The following is a 20,424-nucleotide window of genomic DNA, read 5'->3' as shown; positions in this document are numbered from 1 at the left end:
TCCTGCAGAGGGCAGAGAAAGATGATCCAAGCCCATCAGGTCTTTTCCATTTTTATTAGATATAATTAAATCAGGAAAATAATTTTCCTCCTCCCCTCACAGCTAACTGTATTTCTAGGCCCACTATGTTTCCCTTTCTCTCACTTAGATCATTAACTGTTTGTTTTCCCTTCCCTGTGTACACATTTAAATTCTATTGATGTTAATGGAAAATGCATGTGCAGAGAATAATAAATATATAAATAATTGGATTCTACTAACACTCCTACCTACGGCATAATAGCAAAAAATTTTAGGAAAATACATTTGTGTGAGAGAATGAGAAGCATAGAAGGAGCAAATTTGATGTCTCTTTTTTCCCGTTGCAGTGAGATAAAAAAGCAGTAGAAAGTGTCCTTTTAGTCTCTTCAGATAAATCTGTTCACATAAAAAATAATAGACATTCTAGTATTACTCCAACAACTGTGTTTGAGGAACATGGCTAATTTCTGCCTAGCAGGGCTAGATATGACATTGATGTACTTGTTGACTTCTTGAAAGAAGGAAAGGCTGTTCATTAGAGGCCTGGAAAAGGCTCCATAAAGAGAAATGTGGATTCAAGAATCTTACTGAGACAACTAAATATGGCCACTTTTTGCTTTGTCTGTCATCAGTGATGAACGAGGTAACAGTGACTTCAGGGTAACTGAGGTCACAAGTGAGAGGAATCCTCTTGGAGTGGCAATGTCTTACAAGTCATTAACAACGTATGGTGTGTCTCTCTGTAGCATGTCTGCTACTTTATCACAACACTTTAATGGTATCCCTAATATTCCAATTTTGGCCCTGTTTTTCCACTTTTGTTGCACTAGGACTGGAAGGTGCCATCTGTGTCAGCAAGGCCAAACCATAACAACTATTGGCATCCCTGCCTTTCTCAGGGGGGTTGGAATTAGATGATCTTTAAGGTTCCTTCCAACCCCAAACCATTCTATGATTCTATGATTCTGTGATTCTATGATTCTATGGTTCTATGAACTCTAGGAAACCATGCCTGAGGTGGCTTACTTAGGAAGGTCTTACTCTATGCCTCTGCAACCCCCTCTTCAGCACCATCTGAAGTTGCTGAAGATCTGCAGTATGAGACCAAAAGCTGCAATGACGAAGTGGCACAGAAAGTGGAGACTGAGTGGAGACTGCCAGTGCCTGAGAAGGTGCTGGGACTCATTAAACCCTCTAGATGATCTTAGATAGGGGACCATGTCCTATGCCAGAAAGAGGTGAAAAATAAGCACAGAAACATCCTTGCTAATATGATTCAGGGATTACAATACTCAGACAGACCTGGTGATCTGAGTGTGTAAACAAGCTGCACAAATCTTCTCATACAAATTAACCACTGGACAGACTGCCATGTTCCAGGGACACCAGAGCAACTTGAGTAGCTCTGGCCAATATTCTGCATCTTGGGAGAAGGTGAATGTGTCCTCACCACTCATCACGATCTCTGAGGCCAAATCAGGAGATCATCAGAACTCACAAGAACAGAAAGAGCAGAGCACAAAGAAATTGACAAGACCTGTTTTCAGACTCCTGTGCATACAACAAAGCACCAGAGAAACCAGGTTTCATTCCAGGAGTCAGCCCAAAGGCAGATGCTTTCCTGCTCTGTGGGTTCCTTGGAAAAAGGGTTTGTATATGAGTGTCAGGGGAATGGAGGGGATTTGTTGGAGCAGGGAGGCATATGGCAGTGTTCTGCCACGCTAATCTCCCAACAGGGCAGTGTCCATTAGGAGCCTATGCCGCTTGGATCCATCTGGCAGCTGCTCCTGGGTGCCCTTGGGCCCTCTGGTCCGCGCCAGCTGACACCGAGCATGGAGAACTGTGCCGAGCCTTCGGCACCTCCATCCCGCTGCCTCCGCCGGCTGTGCTCCGTCAGGAACAGAGGGGAGCTCACCCTGCCTCCCTCCCTCCCTCATCATTTGCAGTGGGACAAGAACGATTTTTTTCACAAATCTTGTAGGATTGCATTTTTTCAGGGGAAGTTCAAGCTAGCATGAATATAAAAGTTTGTAGCAGCATGTAGCACATTTGTTTTGTATCCACTGAAGCCTCTGGGGTGCCTGGCTGAGTGAAGATCAGGCACTCTTCTTTAAAATCACAGGTCTCTGCCATGCCGAAGCTCTAACTACCAATATACCTGTCTCCCCTAGGGCTAGCTACTGGCAGCAAACCTGTGAAAACAAGGTAACATTTCACTCTTTTTTATCATTTCCCTAAACCCACCCTCCTACAAACCAGCCAGTGGGGAGAGGAAGGTCCTGACACTCCTTTTCCTGAAGGGGCAAAACCAGTAGGAAATAGCTGAGCAACTTTGTGGCCCTTAGGCAACTGTAATTCCCCAAAACACGCATGGTTATTATAGTGATGATTAGCAAGCTATGAATGTTCATATTTTACATTTTTACTTTGTATTAAATTTGTAGATATTTTCCTCCCCTAGGAAAGTCAGAGATGTGTGAAATTGTGAACAAACACTGAAAATTGCAGAACACTTTCATCAACAAGGACATTCAGATAACTACAGAAATAATAAACAGCTTTCTGGATGACATTATTTAAATCCCTTTGGCAGTGTCCCATCCCTTTTGAAGAGGTCACAGGCTTCCTTGAGTGTGATGAAGTACTACTGCACCTATCACTCTCCTTACGAACTTTCATGCTTTCAAAACATTTTCAGAGGCATCCCACATAATCTAAGATGTGGTCAACCTTAAAAAATGATAAATAGTACTGAGTGCAATTCCAGAGAAAGAAAAAAGTAAGGAGAAAAGAGCAGATTTGAATATTCATGGTCAGAGTCCTAGTGATTAAAAGGGGTAATTTTCAGTTTTCTTTCCAGTCGTCTCTTCAGTCAGTGTTTTAAAGAACTATCAACTTTAAAAAAAGAAGCAATAGTTCGACAATGCTCACCTAGAAGCTCTGCCTTGTTTTCTTGAAATAAAAATTCAGCTGATCTTTAGGATCCATTCCACCCCCTTAACATTCTATGATTCTATGGTTTTACAGGGTTAGAACTAGAGGCAAACAGAACTCTGTGTACAAGCTACTTGACCTAGTACATCCATAGAGACTGAGGACATAGCTGTTATTTATTTCTCCTGGAAAAGTTCACTGGTAAAGAAAGAAAATTAGAAACACTTTTTGTCAGTATTTTCTAGCAAAAAGCCCCCACACCACCTGTTCCTTGTCCATTCCTCTTTTTTGACAAAGTCGCTCTTTTTTGACAAAGTTGCTTCTTGCTTGTGGAAAAGGGAATTAAGAGGGTAGGAAAAGATTGGGAAAACTAAATAGAAGTCAGATAAAATGGGTACTTTAGCACAGAATACAAAAATCTAGACAAAATGTTTCTCTTCATCCACGAATCATTTCTATGACAAGTTTTGAGCCTTCTTAGTTATAATAGTACATAAAGACAAACTACTTATGCATGTGAATCCCTCTTATAAGTTGTTCTTGTTTAGTTTAATTCTTCCTGGCTTTTAGCAAGCATAATCTCCTTTAATTGTGAGCCTTCCTTAATGAAGACTATTCTTGAAACTGTCATTTAAAATAAGTCATTAATTGTTTTCCACTCCCCATTAAATATCATAGGAAGCCATACCATTAATTCTATCACTGCTAAATCCCCACATTGCCAGATGCTGAAGCAGAATGGGACTATGGATTACAAAACATATGGATTTATTTACACTAGGTAACTTCTTTATTAAAATATCTTAACACAGTCATTACCGAGACTTCTTTCCCAAGCCCCTGCTGTCACACTCTGCTCTGCTCAGGAACACACACCACATCTGCTTTTCACATATGCTTTCCAGCCCCAGTCCACCCACATGGGCCCCTCTCACAGCAGTGTGTGCCCCTCCTCCCCAGCCTCAGATGCAAACACGCAATGGAGCTGTAGCAATCACAACAGTGCAGGGGGTTCAAATGGGCCCTGGCTGGCTTGGAGGATGCCATCCCTGCTCCAGTATCCCTGCTCTTCAGAAAGAAGCTCTCCGCCTCATGCTGACTGTGCAGGGTCCTCTCTGATAGCAGTACTCCCCCAGAAACAATGCAGCTTCTCCTGCATAAATCTCCCAAGGCAGATTTTTCACTGGTGACCCACGACCAGGGGTTTCTGACTCATTAAAAAGAAGTTTAAAAAGCAAGCCCACACCTTCCTCTCTCCTTTTCTTTAACCCACAAGAGCCTGAACTGTACACTAATGCTAAACACAGTCCTTTGGTATTGTGGAGGAAGAAAAGAGTAAGACCCTGGGATGAGCTGCCTGTTTCTCTTTCCTCGGAAACTGCTCAGATACCTTTCTGAGCAGTGTGAGAAAGATGCCCTCTGGAATAGATAGATGGGTTTCTCTGAAGCTTTCAGTTTGTCCTTAGTTTGCATAGGTCTGATTTTCTGACTGCAAGAGCAGGCTTGCCCTTCCCCTCCCCATGAAGATTGTTCTCATTCTGCAAATAGATAACCAATGAAAAGTGGAAACTATTCTCACCATGTACACTCTTTGTTTCCTACCTGCCTCCTCTTTCCTTAGTTACAGACAGTCTTTTCCCTATGGGCAGCATGCTTTTTCCTGACTTTCTGATTCTCCACCCCTTCAGTGATTTTTTTTTTTTTTAAATTTCTGGGTTATCGACTTTGAGCCAAAAAAGTGTGACCTCTTTTTTTTTTTTATTAGCAGAAAGCACATATTCTAACAAAGGACTTTTGAAACTGCCTCCATAGCAACCAAGGATTCTTTATAAAAGAGGATGTTCAAGATCTCCTCATAGCAAAACAGTGTGTTTCAAACCACAGCCCCCCTTCTGATGAACTAGATTTATAGTGCATATCTCACCACTACCCCACCCCCCACATTAAAATAATAAAGGTACAAAGTAATGCCCTCTAAAATGAGGAAATAGATAAATAAAGCTTTTTACTAAGAACCTTCTGTTTTTTCCTTCCCACCTGTACTTTCTCAATGACACCAGTATGAATTACTTCTCCCTAGTGCACCTCTTTTAAATCCCTTTAATCCAGCCATTCTCAGGGTCAAAGTACATTGGTTCTTGCCTTCTGCTCATGAAGTCTTCACTTAACCTCAACCCTGTCTAGAAGTCTTCTCTCACCTGATTCCCAGTCTCACCTGGCATTCATACTCCTTCCTCCACTCACGGTTTAGTTTCTTAATTTGCCCCTCATCTAACTTCTTATTTTAACTCCTCATCCTCTCTTAATTTTCTCTGTCCCCCCTCCCTGACTCTTGCTCCCATTCTCTGCCTCCACTTGTCTGGCTTCATGAGCTTTTTTGCCTCCCTGTCCACTAAAATCCAAATGTCCAGATGGAAAATTGTACTAGTCTAATTACTCCTAACCTGAGTTCTGTCTTCTCTTGTTGCTCTATCTTTCAAATGGTTCTGCTTAATCTAACAGGCTCTTCATGCTGATACCTTTTTTCTCAATTCTGTTTAGCCAATTAAGTTCACTATTGCTCGAACTGCCAGAACATTCTTATTAACTTTTATCATTTGTAATATTACCAGCATGGGTTCCAATATATTTTTACTTACAAATGTGTGGTAGATAGCAGTTCCTTCCTTACTATCAAATAAGTATAAAATGTATTTTACTATTTTATAAACAAAATCTATCAGAGCAATCATCAACAGTCAGCAATCAGCTGTTGGTGGAACTACCTTCTAAATACAGGCATTGCAGGAAAGTGTTTAAACTTCAACAGAGTGGATATTTCTTGTCTCCAGTCCCCTTACTCCTATGATGTGGATTACTGAGGCTTAGTAATGTCATATAATGTTATTTTGGGTGTGGGGAAATCTTCTTTCCATGTACTTCTGCTACCACATCTTGGCAGATTTGAGCACAGAACACACAAATGAGCAGTGATAGTGTTCTTCAAATGGGAACAGTTAAGAGAATCAAATGGAGCTTAAACAAGAATGTAGGTATTAATGATGCGTGTCTTTCCAAACCCAACCAACACGACAAAATAAGTTAAAAAATTTTAATAAATTATTACTAAATAAATGTGTTTTATGTACACCAAAACAGCTTTGCAGAACACCCAGGTAATATCAATAAATTACCAACAGCAGTGGTGCCCAAAAATATTGACTGAGAATTAGAATTAACATCTAACACAGACCAGATGTTTGCTCACAGGAGTGTTGGCCAGATCAACATCAATGGCTTCTGCGTGGAACAGTAACCATTTTTCATTAACAACAAAGTTGTTACTGAGCTGTGCTTATGGTGCTAACTGATACTTCCATGTTGGGCCTTCTTCGTAGGGGGTTAAAGCAGAATCCAGGATATAACAGATTTCCAGAGGAAATTAATTAATTCAAACCATTTACAGCATGTTGATGAAGTTAGGTTTACGACGCTGTCACTCAGTTTAGATAAAAACACATACAGGTTTGGCTGATCCCAGGATTTAGTAGGGGAGGGAGGAAAAACAAGAGTTTAAAACCTTCTAATGGCAAAAGTTGTTTGGGTTTTTTTTGTCCCACTAGCAAATAAACACATTTTTCTGCATGCACAGATAGTTGAATTTTACTAAGTTTTAGAGTAGTTTTACAAATTTTCTTGAGAACACTTGTCTCAAAATGTCCCAAATTATAATTCATGGAAATAATAGGTACTTACATAACTCCCAAAAGATTTAAATCTTCAAATTTTGAAGATCATAATCTTCAGATTTTGCTTCCTACATTCAGCTTCTTAAACAAATCTCAGTGAAGACAATCTCATGTCATTTGTAAAGTCTTTTCAGCTAATGGAAAGAAGATGTAAAGAAAGGAAGATAACTGTACCATCATATCACCTTTCCCAGATTAAGTTATCTAATGAAAGTTTTCTAAGGACAGAAGTGGATTTTCCTTTTTGGTATTTTAGGGATCTTTCAAGGGCATGTTTCTGATGGCAGAAACAGAAATTAACAGTGTGCCCTGACTGCTACAAGCTTCCTGAACAGACCTCAATCCCTCTAGAAAAGAAACTACATGTACAAGGAGGTGTCCATTCTGCCATTTTGATACACCTTTGGTACATCTTCTGTCAGTCCAGTATCACAGACCTCCCTGACATCACCTGAGCAGTGGCTACAAAGCCACACTAGCACAGCTAAAAACTATTTTTTCTTCTCTTAATTTGTCTTTGAGAGCTTTGGACTACATTTATGCACAGTAACAAAGCTGTTAACTTTTTTTCCTCTCCACCCTTTTTCATCACCTGACTCTATTTCTGTTTTGTACCAACTGTGTGTCTATATGTTCATGTAGTTGAGTTGTCTTCCATTACTCTGACACCTAAACAAATAACAATCTTGACATGATTACTGCAGTTTTTAGAGACCATGTTCAAACTGGAAAAATGGACTTTTGGGTGGGAGAAAATTCATTAGTTACTTTTCCTGTCAAGTAGAAGCTGTTAAGAAATGAAGTCTTGGACTCATTTTCAGCTCTTCATCTCCCAGCTAAACCAGAGATGCCCCAGAAATCACTTTCTTATTCCCAGAACTCTACTGCTGGGGTATTGGAGCAAAGAAATGATCCACTTTGATGATCAGGGCCATCATTTTGGTGTGAAACCTAGGAGCTGGTGAGCTTGCATGAATCTGTAACAGCTGAGTCATGAAAAAAACAGGCTACTGCTTAAAGCTGCAAGACTCCATTCATTTTCACAAGGAGAGTTAGAGAACAGAAGGTACAGTACACCAGTCTGGATGGCTTTAATTGCAATCACTGACTGTCAGATCTAATTAGAAGAAGCATGGTCCCGTAGGAAGATTAAGGCGGATGGAAAAGACGAAAGGAGTCACTGACTACAGCTGGTTGCTCATTAGAGTCTGATGTTCTCTATTTAAGGCAGAATCTTCCCCCATAATACCAGCGTGCTGGTACTGAGAGCATGTGATTTATTGTTCCAGTAGTAAAGAAACAAGAGGCTGTGAGATGCAGTGAAAAACTCTAAAGAGGATATGAAGGACAGAATTATCTATTAGTTGAGTCCTAGGAGAGTTGAAGTGATGCATGTGAGTACTGGCCTTAACATTCCATGAGCTGTATACCCTGCCAGTGCTCTCAATCCAAGATGGTAGAAGAATTTGCTGAGGCTCATCTGCTCCAGGGGCTACTTCTTCGTGTCGATGCTCATCCAGGTAGGAACTCAGAAAAGTGCCAGGAATAATACTGAAGAGATGAGACATCATACACCTCTGGGAAGGAGGGTGAAAGACCTGGACTCGGATGGTACTTCAGTTAGATCTCCTTGGAGAGGGTAAAAGTCTGGGGAGGGCACAGATGTGTCCGGAAGAAAAAGCCACTGGTGAACATTGGGAGGATTTCAGACTTTATACACTTATGTCTAACTTGTGATGAGCAGGGAAAATCACTACTACTACATGGCAGTTACCACACTTCATGAGTATTTTAGCAGTAGTTAATAGTCAATCTGGAAGAATATATCCAGTTTTAGAATAAAGGGTCTGTCCAGGATTAAAAACTGTGCAAAGTTTATTGGTTTTTACAAGGATATCATAATTTTATTAAAATTGCAAGTGACACAAAAACAGTGGACAACCTTTGAGTACATAGAATAGAATCCAAGTTCAGAATTATCTCAGAAAGTCAGAGACTTGTAGAATTTTTCAAGTTGAGAGGTTTTAATGATGTCACCTGTCCAGTCTCTGGCTCATTGCAGACTGTATTATGAGGTCAAGCTGATCACAGTCTTTCAGAACCTCCGCAGAGAAAACAGACACAGTTCTAAAAGGACACACAAAGAATTCCACTCTGTAAGTAAAAACTGAAAAATGTCTGGCTAAACAAAAAATCTGAGAGGTACTGTGGCTCACAAGCTGGACAAGAGTCAAGAATGTTATGCCTTTCTGAAAAAAAAAGTGAATAGGAGTGTTATCTCTAATTCAGCTGAAATATTTGTTGTATTTGGCACTAATAAGGTGTCAGCTGGAGCTCTAATGTCTGATTTTGTGCACAGCTCAGGAGGGATGTGGACCAACTGAATAATATATTGTGATTACAACAAGGTTTCTAATTAGCACAAGGGAGATTAGATCAGATGACAGGAAAAACCTCCTAGCAGAAAGGTTAGTGCAGCACTGGAATGCATTGCCTGGGCAGGTTGTGAAGTTTCCATCACTGGAGGTTATTGAAAAACAAGTTGGATGAGAACCTGTCAGGAATGACATAGAAATATGGAGATAGAAAGGGATGAGATGGCCTGTTAAGGTCTCTTACAGGCCTCCTCCTATCTGTAATTTCTAAATTTGTCATTCAGATTAAGTGAAGAATTAAACTCTGTGACAATGTGTGGTTAAGTTATATCCCTTGGAAACAACAACCAGGTTATTTCTGATCTGGATACAGTCATTGCTCATATGTGTCTGGTGCCTGTTCTGCATAAGTACTAATGAGCTGAATCTGCCAAGATCCATTAGCCAAAATATTTCAGCTCACCACCCTTTACTTCAGAAGATACAGAGTGCTCATGTGAGCATCTTTGTAAGCAAATTTAAGTGAGGGTAATAAATTCTGTGAAAGATGCAGTAATGACCAGCTGGCTGTGAGTAAATGGCAACCTTTTTTATGGGCATACCTGTTTGAGTAGTACACATCTGCATGTACTCTTAATGATGGCTTGCAGATTTTATATACACTTTAGCACACTGGTACAAAGCAGTTTAGTATCCTGTAATGGAAAAAGTACTCATCGTTTTGCAACAGTGGGCCCTTTTTTATTCACTAAAAATCAAATAGCAGTAAAGTATTTTAACATTCAGTGCCTAAGGACTAGAATTAGACCTGAAATGGGTCAAAAAATTGCAGCACACACCTCCTCAGATTTAGAAGACAAAGTAAAGCTTTTCTTTCTGGAATTTGGAATCTTGAGTTCTTTTTCTTGGTTACTTTCCTTTAAATCAACTCTGAAGAAATTATTCCTCCCAGCAGCTGGCATGGCTCTTCAAGACCTGGGAATTCAGGGTTCTCTTCTAGAGGCAGTGGTTGACTTAATCTGGGATTTGGGCCAAGTGACCTAATATATTTTTGCTTTTTCCACAGCTTTTAAATCTTCAATAAACTTTATTCTTTCAGAGAAAGAATGATAGGAGTTATCTGAGAAAGCAGATATTGCTTGGGCTGTTTTTCTGCTCAAACACAGCAGTAAGCACCACTACTTACTAAAATCCTAATTTTAGTTAATGCCATCCACCATCTCCAGCTGTACTGCTAACCCAGTCTTCTAGATCACTACTAAAACAGTTTTGTTATTTGTTTAAGACCTTGTCCTCAATTAGATTAATATAAATTAAATTAATGTTCATTCCACTGATTTCAGCTTGTTCACCATTTAATTTCTGTGACCTCAAGCCACCTATCTGCATAGCCTGAATTTGGAATATACTTGGGGAAACAAAGGATAACTGGAAAGAAAAAGAAAGAGAAAATCAGAGTAGGAGGTAGTGATATAAATGAGACTTTGCTGATAGATATGACTAATTATTCTTTTATTGTTATTATTATATTATTTTCATCAATATTGAAATAATTAATAGCACTCCATGGCTATTACTCTTCATATCTGTAACTGGACTTTCATTCTACTGTCTGACAGTAGAATGAAAGAATTTTTACTTATGTTTTTTGAAGAGACTGGTAAAATGTCTTCTATAGTAATAAATAACTTACATAAGTTTCCTTATTTTATTAATTTTTATAAAAATTAACTTCATTCCTCTTTAAACATAAGCAAAACAATGTTGACAAAAACTGCCTTAAACAAAACACATAGAATAAATTACATGGCATACTGCAGATGTTTAATACTTACAAATGTAGCTTATTCAGCTTTTGAGGGCTCAAGTACTACTTTTCTCAGGAACAAAGGTGGAACATTATCATGCAGTGAATAAAACTGTGTTTCAACAAATAGCAGCATAGGAAAAGCCAAAGAGCAAGTAAAGAAAACCAAGCATCTCTCCTTTCTCTTTTGTCTTATTATGAATACATATATGAATAAGAAGCACACCCGACATCCAAGCCCCTTCTGGCCCAATTAAGAATGAAAATTACTAATTTTACTGTAACCATTTAAAATAATGCTAAAGTATCAGAAGAGATTTTCAAAATAACAGTGACCAATGAATGCATTCATTTAATACCATGAAAGTAAACATATTACCAGTGTTCATCCTTATAAAAGTTTTGAGAAAAACTCCCATTTAAATGAACAAGCAGAATTTCTTTTGCCATTGCCTTCTGCATCTTTGGGCATAAGGCTGGAAAAACTGAATGGGTCATAGAGCCCTGCTCCCTGTTGTTATAGGCAACCGAAACCTGTTTATAAATGCTGCAAGACTCATTATAAAATTGGCTAAGATTTCTCACCCTCCTGCTTCTGGTTGAAAGCTGTTCCTGGTATTAGAAATCTCCTAACTGGCAGTTTAAAAGTATTCAAGGCTGTTTTACACCATTTTGTTACTGAGCCAACAATATCTATTAGCTTAATAGCTCTTTTTTTCTCCATGATGGTTTTCACCATATGTGCTTACAGATATTTATGATTTTTCATATATATTATCTCCTCTTTTATTTTACAGATCTGTATAGAGGTTATTCTCCAAGTTTGTTCTAGTTTAAATTCACAGTTTTTGAACATGGACTGGATCCAGTATTTCAGAGGAGAATTTTCTAGCACCTTATATAATGGCATCAACACATCTCTATTTCTATCACTTTGCCTGAAGCATGCTAGGATTATTTTTGCCTGCTTAGAGTCACATGACACTATTTGACTGAATAAGGATATTCAGGTCTTTCTTGCCTTCTGCTATTTCAAGATGATGAAAACTTATTTTATAGAAAATTCTATTTATAATGTAACTTTTGATGATAAAATTACATCCCCTAATTGTTCTTCTCTGGGCCTTCTGGGGTGACTAATAGAAATGACAGAGGTGATGGATGGACTCTAACTCATAGAGTATCTGCAGCTGGAAGGGACATCAAAGGATCCACAAGGATCATCAAAGCCCAACGCTTGGACTTTATTCCTGTTCTCAGTGATGGAGGTGCCTTAGATAACTGAGGTGGCCCACATGACACAGATTTCCTCCTTGCTGCGTCATGAAGAACCACTCACAGTACAGTGTGGTTTTCATAAAGAGGCCCTATTAGTCTCTTACTCATGTGCACAAATTATTTTTATACAAAAATGAATAAAATTAGGCACAGAAAAGGACCTTGAAAAATTATGTTACAAATCTCATTTCATCCTAAAAGTTTTAACCAGTGCCTGTTTCTCTTTCAATCTGTCCAGCTTTGTTCACATTCAGTTCTAACATGTGTTCTGTTCTCCTATTATAGTTTCAAGTACTACGCATACATATGATTTTTTCCCTCATTTTAGAAATAACCTGAAATTTGAGTTCTTTTTGTTGCTTGAGTACAAGGGTAGTTCTTTGAGATCTGTTGTGTGGGAAACATAGCAAATAGTTCTAGTTGTTTAGGATATAGACATTTACGTGCCAGCTAGTCATCCTTACTCCCTTCATAGTTGCTGGGAAAAAAATTAGCACACTTAATGCATTTAATTTCAGTATAATCTAGACCAGATGAGTCTTGCCCTTACATCCCTCTAATGACAACCTCAAAGAGAATGACTACCTCAGCTGTAGATGTCTCCAGTTTATATTTTAAGCTAGTGGAGAAAATTCTTACTGTACACCTTTAGGATATCTCAGTATTCGAAACAGGCAGGGTTTACTCAAATTGGTCTTCTGAAGAGCCCCGTAATTTCCTCCAGAACAATGCCTTAAAGATGGTTTTAGAATACTGGGAAATGTTTAGTAAAACATTTAAAATACTGGAGCCAATGTTTAATAAAACATCTTGGATAAATTTAATGTGATCATGGAGCACAAAATTATTTCTAAAATTGATTCTATCCTTAGTTTAAGGGTAAAATCAACTGCCCTTGCACACAACTCATCTGACATATCTACTCAACTGACCTATTAGCAATATATAGGTTTATATGTGTAAGCATATAAAATAAGAGGGTATTAGCTGGTGTCTCCTAATCAATGAAGATGAAAGAGATGGGGCCTCATGCATAAACTAATTCTGTAACTTTTCTGAAACTTACAGATTTACATTAACATAAAATGGATTTAGCAGATCAGAATAGTTCTTTTGTCAATAATAGCATGTTATGTGATGACTATCAAATATTTTATCATCAGGTTGTACTACCTAGTTACAAGTAAATGAGAGGAATTTTGGAAATTATGAAGAACAATTGAGGATAGGTAAATAAAAAAGCTATTTCAAAGATTTTGAAATGAATTAAGTAATATATAATTATAAATTGGATTTTTCAAATGTATCAAATTAAGCAAAGACTTTCCTGTATATTAATTTCACATATTTTAGGACTTACACTGGCCAATATTCCAGAGGTATATTTTTGCATGTTCTTGTAAGATGATGACATAATATAGAAAGCAGACTAAAAGAGATATCCTGAGGACAGCACATACACCTGTGAGTATGGAGCATGGGATTAAGACCTGTTCCATTATGCTTGTAGGAACTAATTGTAGCTGATCCATTTTTCAACTATTATTGAAATGTCTGATACTGTATTCGTGAGACCTCCATCTGCTCTGGATATCTGTATTCCAGGAAAATTATATTTTTCCTCTTCCCATAACATATTTCAGCTTTGTAAGCTGGCTATACCCTATTCTTTTGTGCTGAAGCAATGAAATAATAATTAATAATAATAATAGTCATAATATCTTACCTTGAATTTTACAGAAGTAAAACAGGTAAAGTTCTTAAAGTGTTCTTTGCATGGAAAGTTTTTCAAGGCAGAAACATTTTATTCCTTTGACATAGTGCATCTGTTATGCAACACAGTATTAATATTCCTAATTCTGCCTGATTTTTTGTTAAAGAGGAACTGTTTTTTGGAACAGTAAAGCTACTGTTGTGGTTTTTTACCCCAATGTAGAAAAAATGCCATGTACATAGATTAAATAAGTGTTATCCATTCCCAGCCACAGACCAGAGACATGGTATCTTTTATTGACTTTAGAAGTTTACATCTGAGACCTAGCTTTTCTTTGAAGCAGGAAAAAGAAACTAAGAAACAGCTAAAAAAAATGTAAAACTCAGTTTCCAGCCCTTGCTCACTAGTAAGTTCACAGAGTTACAGGAAAAAAATAAAACCTCTTCTTCAAACAGACTTTTAAATGCAAATTTTAAATTGTAAATTACCTTGTAATTTGGAAATCGTTGCCATTCCAGCAGGTGAGAAGGATTTAGGCATCACTGGAATGCTGAAGATGAAACTTTCCAGACATGCTCCTGTCAGGTAGATTAATATTTGACCTGAAACCTTCACAGTGCTCCTTTTGCTTCCTGCAAACCCTGTACTATCAGAGATTATGCTGAGATAGCTTAACCTGAGATGTCAGGGGCTGATCTGTTGATCTGAAAAATCTCTGGAAAGAAAAAACAACCCCTTTTCAAAGCAGCTCATGTATCTCACCCAGAAAACAGTTTTATGAAGGGAAATTAAATAATTTATCTTGAAAATAGGTCTTGATATCTATCTCAGAGTAAGCACAGAAAACTTAGATGTTGTCAGAGAGGTAACAAACTCTGGGCTGCCATAGTGTTTACTGCCTCACAGGAGTTTGCTCAGGAAGCATACCAGAAACACTAAAATTTGTTCAAACTTGATAGAAAATTCAGACTCTGTTTAGCTTATGAGGAGAAAAGAGCAATAGCCTGCATGTACCCTGTACATGTTCATAGAAGAAGCAGGAGGAGAACAATTATACTGTAATGAGATGTTTGCTATTTTTTTCTGTATCTTATGCATTTACCACATTCTCAAGGGGTATTTGGTTTTTTTATAAGGCCAAAATTCAACACCATATATGGATATCCCTTTTATTTCATTTCTCTTATTGATGTATCTAATATCTATAAGTGGTGCCACATTAAGAGACTCATATAGTTGCACTTACCAAATACACTTCTGGACAGCCTTCTTTGACTGAAGAAATTACATCTTGACATCTTATAAAGAATTTTGTGTAATCACAGTCAGCAAACAATGAATGTAGGAACTAAATTAGCCTAATAATAGTCCATGCTCTTCCTGCAGTATGCTAATGTCATATATTTGAGATGGTGGAATGGTCTTTTTCTCCAGGAAGATGTATTTGACATTGTCCTTCAAAAATGAAATTTAAACTCTACTTTAGCAAATATGTTATATTGAAATAAAGTTTGCCAGCAAAGTGTCAGTTCTGGAAAGAATGTTCTTTTATTTTTTTCAGTTTTTTATTTAGGATATTCAGTTAAACACAACAGAGAGCAGCAATGCAGAACAAGATACGTCAATAACTAAAAGCTAGGGGAAGCAAAATATATAAAATCATACTTGCAATCGTCTCAGTTATGTTTTAGTCTAGGATACATTAGATAAAATGAAGTGTTATTATCATGATATAAATCACTGTTTGATATCCATGTAAAATTAAAATTATTTTCAGCCCTGTCCCTGGTTAGCAAAAGTACATGTTATACCCCGTACTCTAGGATTAGATTCCCTGCTTGGGAAAAGGCTTTTAGATATGGAAGCTGCAATATAGTCAATCTCTTACATGTGGCTGGGAGACCAAAAATGCTCAGAGGATTATCATGAGAGGCACTAGCTTTAAATTCACAGTGAACTCCAGCTACAAGGTAGTTGTCTGTCACTTTTCATGAATAGCAGGTTTATAAAAACTACATTAAAGGGAACAGGTACATAAAAAATATCTGAGGCCTCATAAAAAATTTTCAATAGCTTCACCAATCACCCTTCAAATTCTGTAGTAAAATTTTGCTGATTATTCACTTAAAACTGTGCCTGTAACATATCCATCTTAAGATTCATATTTCAAAAGAAAAAGTAATTAAATTTTTAAGATAAAGTATGTTAAATATAAAATAACATAGATGAGGAAAGATGAAAACCCTGGATTTAAAGTCATACATTGGCCAAAAATGATACTAGAAATTTCCATAACAGTTTATTTTTGCAGAGAAAATTATTTTCAGCCTTTGTTTATTGATTTCCACAGACAAAAGGTGTCAAAAAACTTAGATAGAAAGATACCAGATTGATGTCTGGGGAGGGGGAAGTATCAGAGCCTTCTGAATTGCTGCCCAAAAAAATTGCTAAAAGATGTCAAATTGGTCCCAAAACGGAAAACACAGGCTTTCAGCTGCTGCTCCACAAGTTTTACATGTGTCATATTGGCCACGAAACAAAACACGATTTCTCAGCTGTTGCTCCAATTCTTCATGCTGAGCACATACAAATGAAGTGTAAATAATATTTTTATTTTTCAGAATCAGCAGAGCTGAATCTGTGCAAAGGAGGAAAAAGGCCCTTGGGTCTGAAAGTGTAAAGACTTGGAAGAAGGTGGGAATGTTGGTAGGAGGAGACTTACGGATGCTTATGTTCCATCGTAGACTGTGTTTGGCAAAGATTAGTTAAAAATTATTATCAGTGGATGCTTCTGCTGTGCTTAGGAACTCAGACAGTTGATGGAACCAGAGAGTTCAGAAAGACTGAGAAGAGTGAAGGCACTCAAGCAGAAAAATGCTCCAGATTGAAATGAGCTGTGCAACTGTGAGAATGAGGGAGACAAAGAGGCTGTGCTCTGGTTCCTGCCAGTGTCACTCCAGACCCTTTTTCCTGGACATATTCAGAAGACATGCAAATTTGGAAGAAAACATAAATAAAACAGGGAAAGAGACACTGGACTTCAGAGAACCCCCTAACTGAACCTCTGGGAAGAACCACTGCTCCCTGTGTAATCTCAGCCTGTGTTTTCATGGACGTTGTGTGGCCCTAATGGAGTGTACTTTTCAAAAGCCCAGGTCTGTCATTCCCTTCCCCATCTCAGATGTTTTCTTACCTTCTTCCCATGTCCAGAAATCCTGACCCTATATCCTTCTTCGTATTGGCCAAGATGCTTTTTGAACTCTTACATAAACAGTTATATTTCACAGTCCAGTAGAAAATTACTCATCTTTTTCTGGGTTTTTATTTAGTTTTTTTATAGGTTGGTGACTTCTCTCAGCTGAGATTTGGAACTAAAGGGGAGTGTGGGGCCAGGACTTGGTAGAAGAAGAAAAAGGAAGACAAAAGCCTGAATTCTTTATTTCACAGAATGAGTTGTTACTCTGACAATCAGTGTTGCAATTCTTGAAGCCACAGCCTCAGTTCTTATTAGCGACACATAAAAGGGTCCACTTCAAATGAATCCTTACTTTTCCAGAGAGAGGAAACACTGTCAGTAGGTCCATGCTCTGGCTTGGAGCCCACTTCATGTACTTATCACCTAGAGCATGAGCTATCATAACTTGCCTTTCCAGTGATTAGAGAGATCTTTGAGCTATTAACTTGTGCTTTTTTTACTTATACACTGATCTCCAAAAGCATCAAATACAAAGTTTATTAATAAATAGCTGGAATGTGTATTTAAAGTCTAATCTGTAGCAAATGTCTGTAAGAACCCAACATTTTATTGGAAAAAAAAATCATTATGAATAGGCTGTATTATGTATGTTAACATGTTATTCAAGGGTGTTAATATATAGAATAAAAATGTTCTTGCAGGATGCTGATATTGATAGCTCTTCATCATTAACATAAACCATCATAAAAACATATTTTGATTACCATGGTCCAAGGGAAATGAATTGAAATTGTCAAAAGATTTAACATATTTTGATAGAGAAAAAGAAAACCTTTCATGCATGTACATTATGGATATGCGAAGTCCAAAGTTTGACTGTTTCCAAATGTATCATGTAATATTACCCCTCCTGACAAACCTTGCCCAAATATTCTGGCCTTCCAAAAATGCAGCCTAAATATTCTTGATGGGGAAACACAGTAAAAATTATGCCTTGGTGTCTCCTTGGCTTGACACGTGTGAACTTTGGCATTATGTGGTGAACTTCCATCTGCTTTTTGGTTGGTTATTTGTTTTAAGAAAAAGAAGATGGGAACCTTCCAGTGAACTAGCAATCTTGGAAATACCTTTTCTCGGCAAGGAAAGACTGGAATGAAAGATATCTCATCAGATTAGGAGGAATTTTAATGTATTAATCTGCTGTGTTTGAGACTCAATATGTTCTTCCCAACCTCCATTTTATATCCAGCATACAGTAAAGGAATAACAGCTAAGGCCATAGGGAATAGTAAGCTGTAGAGGAGAGATTAATTGGTGTCAAGTAGGGACTAGTAAAGGATCAGCTGATGCTGGAAGAATTAGGCTGCAGGAAACATTTTATAGTTGTCTTTCTCACTGAAAGCATGGTATTGTTGTTCAGCAGTCTAGTGCCTTTCCTTCTGTCAGCCTCAGTGAAGCTTTTAGCCAGGGAAGAAAGTGGATAATTAGCATTCCATTTGGACGCCTGCAGACCAGCAGTCTAGAATATTAAATAGCTTTGCAAAACAGGAATGGTCTGAACTGAACTGATTCATATTTCTTTATCTGAGGTCTTTGAAATGCAGGTTTATATATGTCCTAAAAAAAAAAAAAAGCTTTGCTCATAACTTCACATCTGCTTTTGACGTTCGAAACTAATCCCCTTGATATTTGACAACAAATTCCTAAACTGGAGGTGTGGAGGAAGGAGATGATAAAAGTGCTTCTGCACATGTTATAACAAGTATCCCATGTCACTCAGGATCTCTGAGCACGGTGCTGAAGATATGGAAATACAGGATATTAGTAATTGTGGTGGTTTAACCCTGCTAGGTAGATCACCCCACACAGATGCTCACTCACTCTTCCCCCAGTGGGATGGAGGAGACAATCTGAAGGGTAAAAGTGAGAAAACTCATGGGTAGAGATAAAGACAGTTATAGGTAAAGCAAAAACTGCACACCAGAGCAAAGAAAAATAAGGAGTTCATTCACCACTTTCCACAGGCAGGCAGGTGTTCAGCCATCCCCAGGAAAGCAGGGATCCTTCATGTTTTACAGTGACTTGGGAAGACAAATGTTATCACTCTGAACTTGCCCCCCTTGCCTCTTCTTCCCCCAGCTCTACATGCTGGAATATCCATTGGGCCAGCTGGGATCACTGTCCTGGCTGTGTCCCTTCCCAGCTCCCAGTCTCCTTGCTGGTGGGGTGGGGTGAGGAGCAGAAAAGGCCTTGATGCTGTGTGAGCCCTGCTCAGCAATAATTAAAAACCCCTGTGTTATCAACACATGTTTCATGACAAATCCAAAACATAGCCCCACGCCAGCTAATATGTAGAAAATGAATTCTGAGACAAAACCTGCACAGTGCTGCAGAGGATCAGACTTGTGTTTACAATAGCACATCCCCTTGTCTGATTCTATGTTTTATCAATGGCCACAATGCTCCCTTAGAGGATTCATCATTCTTAGTTAAAGATGTTTTTCCTAACTAATTTTCTTGCTTTATCCTGAGGGCATATGAGGTACAGGCATATGAGGTATAGGCATTGGTTTATTAATTCTTGTGACATTACAGTATCTCTAACATCAAAGCCATTATTTCTAAACCAGGCAGTGAATTCTACTGGCCATACAAGAATATACAGCCTTTCATGGAAGCATAAAGGTCAGGAAATTAGGCAAATGGCTGCCCAGAGTGCTTAGTTTGAGGTGCTTGTTAGAATAATGCTGTGGAAACTGTTGGCAGAGACTTCCTTTTACCTGCTCTACAGAACTGCATTGTAAGTGAGGAATAGAATAAAAAAGATGTGGAAACTAGAATGATAATTCTCTTTGCTTTTCTTCCCAAGGTGTGTGCACGTGTGGGAAGTGTGATGGCAATCTGGACAGCTGTTTGGGGGCAGATGAGCACTGATCAGGAGCACACCAGCTTTCCCTGTGGCTCTCCTCTCTGACCATCCAGACTCTGGATAGGATGGGATCAGTTGCAGCAGGACCAGATGAATGGTCAAGTCCTCCACGGCAGGGTGGCTTAGTACAGAAATTACTTGGATCTGCAAAGTATACCCAGTCTTCTCTCCTGTGAAGCACTGAAAATGGTGACCCTCATTCTCTTCCTTTATATGGCCTTATACAGCTGTAATTTTCTCTCCCGGTCATGATTTCCTCCAGATCTTGAAGCCTGTGCAGATATCTCTCATCCACTAGCCCTCACCAGCCTCCCCAGGGCTCCTTCCACCTTGCCCACAGGCCAGGACCCTATTCTGGCCACCAACCCCTGGCTCAGCAATGACACAGCAGGGCTGGTCTCCAGCTATCCAAGGCCCAGCCCTGCCTGGCCACAGCTCCTCC

This window comes from Corvus moneduloides, chromosome 3, assembly GCF_009650955.1.
Source record: "Corvus moneduloides isolate bCorMon1 chromosome 3, bCorMon1.pri, whole genome shotgun sequence".
Classification (NCBI taxonomy): Eukaryota; Metazoa; Chordata; class Aves; order Passeriformes; family Corvidae; genus Corvus; species Corvus moneduloides.
This window is presented reverse-complemented; position numbering follows the sequence as displayed.